Source organism: Chiloscyllium plagiosum, unplaced genomic scaffold (assembly GCF_037043375.1).
Source record: "Chiloscyllium plagiosum isolate Xiang-an unplaced genomic scaffold, Cpla_swu_hap1 HiC_scaffold_4, whole genome shotgun sequence".
Taxonomy (NCBI): Eukaryota; Metazoa; Chordata; class Chondrichthyes; order Orectolobiformes; family Hemiscylliidae; genus Chiloscyllium; species Chiloscyllium plagiosum.
Genome location: NW_028270142.1, coordinates 34,239,607 through 34,250,992, shown reverse-complemented (window position 1 = coordinate 34,250,992; position 11,386 = coordinate 34,239,607).

Sequence of the window (11,386 nt, the reverse complement as noted above, 5' to 3'; positions counted from 1 at the left end):
TTATTTCTATTTAGCTCTCTCTGAATGTTTAATATTATCCTAATGAGATGCAGTAATGCAAGCATTATAATATTCAGTGTGGTCAATAGCGACTGTCTTTATCTAGTGTCAATGGGGGGTAATGATCATAAATTTAGGTCAGTAACATTAGTAACCTATTAACATCAGACTGCTTTTTGAAAAGGACCTACTATCAGTTGTCCAAAATGTCAGGCTGGAATGGCCAGTAGGTCCCTGTTAGGATAGAAATCAAGGTTTAATGTGTAAAAAGGATCGTGATGTTATTTCAGGTCAGTATCATAAAAATTGCCGAGTTCTATGAACATTAGGACCAATCAGATTGGCTAAATGTTTTGGATTAATTTTGTCCATTGCCATCCTGGGACCATTGGTTTGGATGCAAGCCTTCAATTTATCTTGCTGTTAGTCACACTAAACTGATCCCGAAACCTCAAGCTGAACCAGAACACACATTTGGCTCATTGCAGCTTGCCAACCAAATAGAAAAGAGGCCTTTAGAGTGACCAGGTAAAAACAAGGACTGCAGATGCTGGAAACCAGAGTCTAGATTAGAGTGGTGCTGGAAAACCACAGCAGGTCAGGCAGCATCCGAGGAGCAGGAAAATCGACGTTTCGGGCAAAAGCCCTTTAGAGTGACCACCCAATCTTTGGCCATTCCCACTAGAAATAAGACAAAACCCTATCATTAACCTAGGTGTAACCTTATCATTAAGGTTACACTTTAAAGTGTACAATAAGTTAAGGGTCATTGGACTCATCCACCGCCAAACCACAACAACCCGACGGTCGGAGGAGGAGCGTCTTATCTTCCGACTGGGAACCCTCCAACCGCAGGGGATGAACTTGGACTTCACCAGTTTCTTCATCCCCCCTCCCCCCACCTTGTCTCAGCCGGATCCTTCCAGCCCGGCACCGCCTTCCTGACCTGCAGTCTTCTTCTTGACCTCTCCGCCTCCACCCTACTCCGACCTATCACCCTCACCTTGACCTCTTTCCACCTATCACATTTCCAACTCCCCTCCTCCAAGTCCCTCCTCCCTACCTTTTATCTTCTCCTGCTGAACACTCTCTGCTCATTCCTGAAGAAGGGCCTGTGCCCGAAACGTCGAATCTCCTGTTCCCTGGATGCTGCCTGACCTGCTGTGCTGTTCCAGCAATAAAGTTTCAACTTTGATCTCCAGCATCTGCAGACTCACTTTCTCCTCCAATAAGTTAAGGGTCTCCTTGTTGCAATCAGCATGCACTAAACAGGACCATCAATCTCAAAGCAGTGCATTTTGGGAAATCAGAAGCATACTTCTCCTCTGTGATGAACAGAAAAATGTGGGAATATGTTTATGAATTATAATAGGAAGTCTTTTAAGAAATGGCTTTGTGTCAAGTGCCCCATCAAATGTAATCACATCTCTGAGATCATTGCGTCAGCATTGTGGGCGGCACGGTGGCACAGTGGTTAGCACTGCTGCCTCACAGCGCCTGAGACCCGGGTTCAATTCCCGCCTCAGGCGACTGACTGTGTGGAGTTTGCACGTTCTCCCCGTGTCTGCGTGGGTTTCCTCCGGGTGCTCCGGTTTCCTCCCACAGTCCAAAGATGTGCAGGGTCAGGTGAATTGGCCATACTAAATTGCCCGTAGTGTTAAGTAAGGGGTAAATGTAGGGGTATGGGTGGGTTTCGCTTCGGCGGGTCGGTGTGGACTTGTTGGGCCGAAGGGCCTGTTTCCACACTGTAATCTAATCTAATCTAATCAAATCTAATCTAATCAAAAAAGAATGTGTATTTGTACTGAAGTTTATCTAAAGAGCAAGAAAATTTGTGGGCTGAGCAGAAGTGGTCACTCAAACTGCATTTCGTTTCCTAATGTCGAACAAACAGCATTGTGAACAGAGAATATAGTATACCAAATTGAATAAAGCACATTGAAACTCATTGATTCACATGGTAAACATATTTGAGCTGTTAGATGATGAGAAGAGAGGAGATTTAAAAAAGGCAAATCTCTCATACTTCCAAAGAAATATACTTTCAGAAAGGGAATGAATGTTGAAAGTGACTGTGGAATGAATCACAGGCTATTGTAAAGGGAATTATTACTTTGGGATGGTTAAAGGAGAAGCCGGTGGCATTTCACTGGAAGTAAGAGAAACAGCAGTTGATTATTAGTTTAATAAGGTGGTTGGTGGGATGGAAGATGAGGATAAGGGAAACCCTATCATGTTTCTGGGCAGGTGGAAAAGATGAAAACAGAAGTACAAGAAATGGAACAGACATCATTAAGGGCCTCACTAATCATGATTGTGGGGGTAATAAGGAATTCTCAGTTGAGGAAAATGAAGACATCCAAGTAGTGATGATATGGAAAGTTCACTTTAGGCTCTCACCATTTCCTTCTGGTCCATGAATCTGGTCACCTTTGTCACCTTGTAGTAGTGATATCTACACTCTTGTAAGTGAACAGTAACAGGTTTATTGAGCTGACTATATCAGGATTTCAGATGAAGGGCTTATGCCCGAAACATCGACTCTCCTGTTCATTGGATGCTGCCTGACCTGCTGTGCTTTTCCACTTTTCAACTCTATATGCAATGGATGGTAAGAGTGGACATCTTATTTGGAGCCCTAAAGTCCCAGACTCCAGTTCCAAGTGATCTGATGATATAGTTTGTTCACAGAGGCTCAGTAGCTATAGAGTCATAGAGTCATAGAGATGTACAGCATGGAAACAGACCCTTCGGTCCAACCCATCCATGCCGACCAGATATCCTATTAGAGCAAAGAGAATCTATGCTTAGAGTAAAGGTATAAGTCAGATGTAGATGTGGGAGTCAATGGGCATATAATAGACATTGGTGATAACCTATCCCACAAATAGGGATAGAAAAGTTAGAGAAGGAAAGGCAAGAGTTGGACCATACGAAGGTGATGGGTGGAAATTGCAAACAGTGTTGATGGAGGATGGACAGCTTCCAGGTTTAAGCATATCAGGAAATTAAAGCTAAAACCAAAATCAAGAGGCGAAGAGAGATGACTAAACACTGATTGTTAGAGATTTGTGTTGTGAAAATAGAGAAAAGGTAGAGAGAGAGACAGATCACTTCAGAAAAAAACAGCTCCTAATGATAGAGCTGAGGCAGATTGAATCTTTGTCAGTAATGCACAATAAATCCAAAAGAGAACAGGACTCCCAAGAGAAGGGAGTCAGAGAGAATATGTTTAGGTCCAAAGGAGATTGTGGCAGGAGTGTGAGTTATGAGGGAATTTTTTGCCAAAGGTGAAGATTTTAACTGTAAGATTTTGAGGCCTTGGTGATTTCATTTGTAGGTCAACGATGAATAATGAGTGCAACAGATTTAACACAAGGATGAATGCAGCAGAGTTTTGGACGAGTTGTAAATTAAGGAAGGCAAATTTAAGGAAGGCAGTAAATCAAATTCTTGAGTCTAGAGATGTCATGTAGAGTGCAACATTCGAATGCTCTAAACTCAGGCACGAAGAGTGACATGAGCAAGGTACTCAAGAACTATTGTTAGTTGCATGCCAATAACCCAACCTTAATTTAGAGTAAAGAATGGGATTCCTCCCAATTCACATTTAAAAGCATAACTTTCACAATGTTTTCACTAAACAGTCGATTTTGTGCCTGCTGTTGCTGTGTTACATTGTTTTTCTAGGGATTTCAGTGATCTTGTGCCAAAGCAACGATAGCAGATTGGGATAACCCTGTAGGAAATGTAGGAACTTCTTCCATTGTAACTGTACTTATTAAAGAACTACCAAGCAAAACTTAGACCAAGAGAAAAACAGCATTATTGGTGCAATGATACATCAGTCAATCAGGTATGTATCTGTTGTACACCCTCAAGTATGATATTTTGAGGTCAGATAGGTAGATGTTTGATGCAAAACCTTCTTATTGTATAAATGCATTTTTTTCACCCAGAGCATTATATACAGATCTAATGAATTTCAGAGAAATTATCATTAAGGCAGGTTTCCTACAGCTTTCAATAAAAGGCAAATCATTTTGTTTAGATGTTTTAGATAGAGTTGCTCCCTGAGGTGAATTGGGGGTTAGCCGAGTTTTAGGTCATTTAGCTCTTGTGTATGGATTTTACCAATAATTGTAGGTGACAGCCATGTCTAATACTGTATGGTTTAACAAAGAATGGCAGCAGTAAACTGAGATGAGGACTGCAATTTTAAAGGATTAGTTTCTACATATGGAGTACTTAGTTATGCAAGAAGTTGCAATTATATCATATAAGGCATGGATAATCAAGCTGTCCTTTCACAGCTGATATCCAGTTGAGGAAAACATACTTAAGGCCTAAACCTCATAGCTCAGAACTCATGAATCTATCAAAAATCAGTGTTAACTTGCTAGAAATGTGTTTCTTTCTCTTGTATAATAAACAGATCAGACTAAGAAAGAATACAAATTGAGTATCATCTGAAATGTGCTTATATCCATAAGGGTCAGTTATTGATCCGGGAGAACTACTGGGAGTTTATACACATCTACTTATCTTCAAGACTACAGAGTTTCAGCTTGGATTTTCTGTGAAGCTGCAATTTGTTCAGGTGAGTCAACTTGTGGAGTCTGCCTCTTTCTGATCACCACTGATGACTTCCAGTTGTGCCACAACTTCATTGACATGCAAGGGAAAAGCACAATTTGCATTTATCTGATTCCTTTCAAAAAAAACAAGACACCTCAAAGCAATGTACAGTTGACTGAGTACTTTTCCAGTGTAGTTACTGTTGTCATGTATGAAATGTAGCTAGTGATTTGTGTACAGTCAGCTCCCGCAAACAGCAATATGGCAATCAGAGAACAATTTGTTTTGATGACCAATGTTGTATAAGGTAATGAGTCTGAAAGAGTTAATGTTGGAAACTACATGAAGGTTCACCCAACCAGATGATGTCATTCAGCCTTGGTGAGGGAAATCTGGAAATAGCTCTGGATCTTGAAGTGGACAGCTGTGTCATCTATGTCTCCCAATTGTCATAGTGACAATATCACAAACTAATATCGTTATTTTAACTGTAGTTATTTCAGAAAAGCTATGGCACATGTCCAAGCAGTTGGGACTTGAACCTAAACCTCTGGCCCAGAGGCAGGGACACTGCAACACAGGTTCCTAACTGGTTAATGCATTTTGCATCTGATTGCCATCATGCAATTTAATATATATTGTTGAGATAAGAGCCTGTTTTTGCTAAGACTCATTAGTGATTGTTCCTCTACCAATGTAAACCAAGCCCTTAGATCCAGCCAAACAAAGAGAACATCCTTCCACATGGTGATCAGTGATGGGCTTCATCGCTTAATACCCCAATGTGAAAAAAAAACTATTAGAATCAGGAAAAGAAATTTCCAAAAAAATAGTGAGTTTAAAGCTTTAAGTTTTTATCACTTAGTCACACACAGTCAGCAGCTGCAACTGCTTGAACTAACAAGTAGTCAGTGAGAACTATGGGAAAGACCAGCTCCTCGAAAACCGCGTTAGGGAACTGGAGCTGGAGTTGGATGAACTTCGGATCATTTGGGAGGCAGAAGGGGTTATTGACAGGACTTACAGAGAGGACAGAAAGGGAACCGGCAGGCCATTCCCCTCAATAATAAGTATACCATTTTGGATACTGTTGGGGGGGATGACTTACCAGGGGAAAGCAGTGGGGCACCTGCTGCTCAGAAGGGAAGGAGGAAGAGGAGCAGAGCAGTAGTCATTGGGGACTCGATAGTTAGGGGGACAGATAGGAGGTTCTGTGGGGACGAGAGAGATTCACGGTTGGTGTGTTGCTTCCCAGGTGCCAGGGTCCGTGATGTCTCTGATCGTATTTTTGGGATCCTTCGGGGGGAGGGAGAGCAGCCCCAAGTTGTGGTCCACATTGGCACCAACGACATAGGTCGGAAGAGAGATGGGGACTTGAGGCAGAAATTCAGGAAGCTAGGATGGAAGCTTAGAGCTAGGACAAACAGAGTTGTTTTCTCTGGTTTGCTGCCCGTGCCACGTGCTAGTGAGGTGAGGAATAGGGAGAGAAAGGAGTTGAACACGTGGCTACAGGGATGGTGCAGGAGGGAGGGTTTTGAGTTTTTGGATAATTGGAGCTCTTTCTTGGGTAGGTGGGACCTCTGCAAGCAGGATGGTCTTCATCTAAACCAGAGGGGTATCAATATCCTGGGTGGGAAATTCGCTAAAGCTATTAAGATGGATTTAAACTAATACAGCAGGGGGATGGGAACCAAAATTGTAGGACAGGTACAGAAGAGAATGAGAGTAGAGAGTTCCCAAATCAAGTATCTGACACATGGCAAACGAGAACCTGGTTTGAAGTGTGTGTACTTCAACGCGAGGCACATCCGAAATAAAGTGGGTGAACTGGCAACGTGGGTTGGTACCTGGGACTTCGATGTTGTGGCCATTACGGAGACATGGATAGAGCAGGGACAGGAATGGCTGTTGTAGTTTTCGGGATTCAGATGTTTCAGTAAGAACAGAGAAGATGGTAAAAGAGGGGGAGGTGGCATTGTTGATCAGGGACAATATTACAGTTGTAAAAAGGACGTTTGGGGACTCGTTAACTGAGGTAGTATGGGCTGAAGTTAGAAACAGGAAAGGAGAAGTCACCATGCTGGAAGTTTTATATCGGCCTCTGAATAGTCCCAGAGATGTAGAGGAAAGGATAGCAAAGATGATTCTTGATAGGAGTGAGAGAGACAGGGTAGTTGTCATGGGGGACTTCAACTATCCAAATATTGACTGGGATCACTACAGTACGAGTACTATAGATGGGTCAGTTTTTGTCCAGTGTGTGCAGGAGGGCTTCCTGACACAGTATGTAGACAGGCCTACAAGGGGCGAAGCCACTTTAGATTTAGTACTGGGTAACTGGCCTGGCCAGGTGTTAGATTTGGAAGTAGGTGAGCACTTTGGAGACAGCGATCACAATTCTGTTAGGTTTACTTTAGTGATGGAAAGGGATAGGTGTACTCCACTGAGCAAGAGTTACAGCTGGGGGAAGGGAAATTACAATGCCATTAGGAAAGATGTAGGAAGCGTAGAATGAGGGAGGAAACTGCAGGGGATGAGCACATTAAAAACGCGGAGCTTATTCAAGGAAAAGCTCCTGTGTGTCCTAGATAAGTATGTACCTGTCAGGCAGGGAGAAAGATATAGAACGCGTGAGCCGTGGTTTACTAGGGAAGTGGAATCTCTGGTCAAGAAGAAGAAGAAGGCTTATGTTAGGACAAAATGTGAAAACTCAGTTAGGGCGCTTGAGGGTTACAAGGAAGTCAGGAAAGACCTAAAAAGAGAGCTGAGAAGAGCCAGGAGGAGACATGAGAAGTTGTTGGCGGATAGGATCAGGGTTAACCCTAAGGCTTTCCATAAGTATGTCATGAATAAAAGAATGACGAGAGTTAAATTAGGGTCAATCAAGGATAATAGTGGGAAGTTGTGTGTGGAGTCAGATGAGATTGGGGAAGCACTAAATAAATATTTTTCGACAGTGTTCACTATAGAAAATGAAAATGTTGGTGAGGAAGATACAGAGATACTTGCATCTAGACTAGAAGAGATTGAGGTTCACAAAGAAGAGGTATTAGAAATACTGCAGAGTGTGAAAATAGACAAGTCCCCTGGGCTGGATGGGATCTATCCTAGCATCCTCTGGGAAGCAAGGGAAGAAATTGCCGAGCCTTTGGCATTGATCTTATCTACAGGAATAGTGCCTGAGGACTGGAGGATAGCAAATATGGTTCCCTTCTTCAAAAAGGGTAGTAGAGACAACCCTGGTAATTACAAACCAGTGAGTCTCACTTCAGTTGTTGGTAAAGTGTTGGAAAAGGTTGTAAGAAATAGGATTTATAACCATCTAGAAAAGAATAATCTGATCAGGGACAGTCAGCATGGTTTTGTGAAGGGCAGGTCATGCCTAACGAATCTTATTGACTTTTTTGACAAAGTGACCAAACAGGTAGATGAGAGTAAACCGGTTGATGTGGTGTATATGGATTTCAGCAAGGCATTCGATAAGGTTCCCCACAGTAGCTATTATACAAAATGCGGAAGAATGGGATTGTGGAAGACATAGCAGTTTGGATCAGTAATTGGCTTGCTGAAAGAAAACAGAGGGTTGTAGTTGATGGAACATGTTCATCTTGGTGTCCAGTTACTAGCGGCGTACCGCAAGGGTCGGTGATGGGTCCACTGCTGTTTGTTATTTTTATAAATGACCTGGATGAAATCTTAGAAGGGTGGGTTAGTAAATTTGTGGATGACACTAAGGTCAGTGGAGTTGTGGATAGTGACGAAGGGTGTAGTAGGTTTCAGAGAGACATAGATAGGATGCTGAGCTGGGCTGGAAGGTGGCAAATAGAGTTTAATATGGACAAGTGTGAGGTGATACACTTTGGATGGAGTAATCGGAATGCAAAGTACTGGGCTAATGGTAAGATTCTTGGGAGTGCAGATGAGCAGAGAGATCTCAGTGTCCATGTACACAGATCCCTGAAAGTTGCCACCCAGATTGACAGGGTTGTTAAGAAGGCATACAGTGTTTTGGCCTTTATTAATAGAGGGATTGCGTTCCGGAACCAGGAGGTTATGCTGCAGCTGTACAAAGCTCTGGTACGGCCGCACTTGGAGTATTGTGTACAGTTCTGGTCACCGCATTATAAGAAGGATGTGGAAGCTTTGGAAAGGGTGCAGAGGAGATTTACTAGGATGTTGCCTGGTATGGAAGGAATGTCTAACGAGGAAAGACTGAGGGCCTTGAGGCTGTTCTCGTTAGAGAGAAGAAGGTTGAGAGGTGACTTCATAGAGACATACAAGATAATCAGAGGGTTAGATAGGATGGACAGGGAGAGCCTTTTTCCAAGTATGGGGACGGCAAACATGAGGGGACACAACATTAAAGTGAGGGGAGATAGGTATAAGACAGATGTCAGAGGTAGTTTCTTTACTCAGAGTAGTAAGGGTATGGAATGCTTTGCCTGCATCGGTAGTAGATTCGCCAAGTTTAAGTGCATTTAAGTCGTCATTGGACAGGCAAATGGACGTACATGGAATAGTGTAGGTGGGATGGGCTTCAGATTGGTATGACAGGGCAGTGCAACATCGAGGGCCGAAGGGCCTGTACTGCGCTGTAATGTTCTATGTTCTATGTTCTAAGTCAGCAACACCAAAAGCTTTACTATAGGCGTGGTAAAGAAGACAGGGAAAGTGGTGTGGGCTAGTAAGTGGTTAAACACTAGTCACACCTGGTGGTTAAATATTCAACTGGAAACAAGGATGTGTAGGAGCATTGCAGTTCGAAGGTTGGAAGCACTTTAAACAAAGTTGAAAATTTCAGTTGGGCAAGGGGATAAAGCAAAACTATAAATTAATGGCTCAAAATTTGGCTGAGAAGGCTAGAACTAAAAAAAAGGATTACTTCCAGCTCACAAAGTGTCACCAACATAACAGTGTACACCATGAGGCACAGTTCATGGCAGAAATCAAGAGCCACCAAAATAAATTATACTGAGGTGGCAGCATTGAGAAACAGAATTAAGGTGGAAATAAGAAAAATGTAAATTTTAAAGTAGACAGAGTCTAACAGAAGAAGATAATTAGAAAACTTTTGAGATTATGATAGGAGAGGGAGATCCATTATTTAATTGGTGATTTAAACGGGAAGCATGTATTAAGCACACTGGAAAAAGACCTTATTTTGAGAACACATGAGAAAAGACATGCATTGTATATATAGTTAGGGAAAATGGGAAATCAGCAATTAAAACTCAATTTTGCTTGCCAAAGACAAGAAACCTCTAACTTGAGAAAGCCTTCAGACTTAAATGTAATTATACAGTTTTGTGGTTAAGAGAATTAAAAGCTTTAAAAGCTCATTGGACAATTTAAATATCTTAAGACAAGAAAAATAAAGTTGTTATTTATAAAAGTAAAGATCTTCAAGAGAAAGTGTTTATTTCAAAATCTATAACTGTAAATTTGGAAGAATGTAAATTACGCTAGGGAAAATGGCAGGTGAACATATACTACATGTGAGTTTTAATATCAGATGGGCCAAATAGAACACAGAATAAACATCTTGGAGAAAACAATTCTTAAGTAATAGAATTGCTTCAGCTTAAAAACAAGCTGAACAAATAAATATATACTGTGTTCAGTCAGACCTACAACAAATGAGATAATAAATCACCAATAAAGCACAAAGCGTTTTATTCTTGATAACTTTTAATAATTATTTTACTTTCAGAAGAAATGAAATTCTTGAAAGAGCAAAATTTATCAGAGGAGTTTAGTTTCCAGGGGAATCTGCTGATAGTATCATTAAGTGTGTTACAGATTACTTACAAACTGTGGCAACTGAGCTTTGAAATCAGAATTCGTAAGAGGCAAAATTGTTGTTTGATTTGTAAAGATCGTATCATTTTATATTCTGTATTTTTGACTGTAGATTGAAATGGAAAACTGACTATTTTAAAACCATGTACTGTAGAAGGAATTGTTGCATTTTTAAAAACAAGTTACTTAAACTCATGTTCCTGGTGTTCAAGAGGAGTGGGAAACTGGAGATAGTAGACAACAAGTAGCCATGGACAAAAGACATTCAGGTTGTTGACAATTGGAGTCTTCATACCTGCACAGCTTGTGGGTGTGAACAGAATAGACAGAAGCGTTCAGACTTCTGAAAGGGAAGGTGGTGTCCCTCTTTCTCTGCAGTGAATATATCTGGTGCTAAAGAAATACACTGTTTTCTTCCTCCAGTTATTGTATGTTGTTGCTTTCAACCAATGTATCAAAGACTTTATGATATGTGAACGAGTCACTTTATAAAAAAGTGAATAAATCTTAAGGATAAATTAGAGAATTGAGGGATGTGAAAAATAAATGGAATTCCCCAATCAAATCCTGAGAACTGGTGCTATTGAATTGTTTCCCAGTATTTCTTCCTTCCACACAAAACAACATTTTTTTTGCTTGTGTCTGTCTGTCTACATGTGTGTAGCGAAGTTTTAGAATGGGGTTAGACCTTTAAACAGTACATTCATATGTTGACAGTTTAGAATTGTTTACAAGAGTTGGAATCTGTTTATTTATAATGAATAGCAGCTCTTAAGTCCGGAAACACGTTAATTTGAGTCTATCAGACAGGCAAATGAAGACTTTGCTTATTTTTTTAAAGTACCTTTTGATGACTCTGAGAAGTGCAGAGCTTGATTTTCAGTGTGCTATGCCAGTAAAGATAACAACATTATTGATGTGTCTTTATTTTATTTACTACAGTCCAAAGAATATTTGACTTTAGAGAAGCTATTCAGATTGTGCTGGAAGCAGAATTCAGGAAGAATTA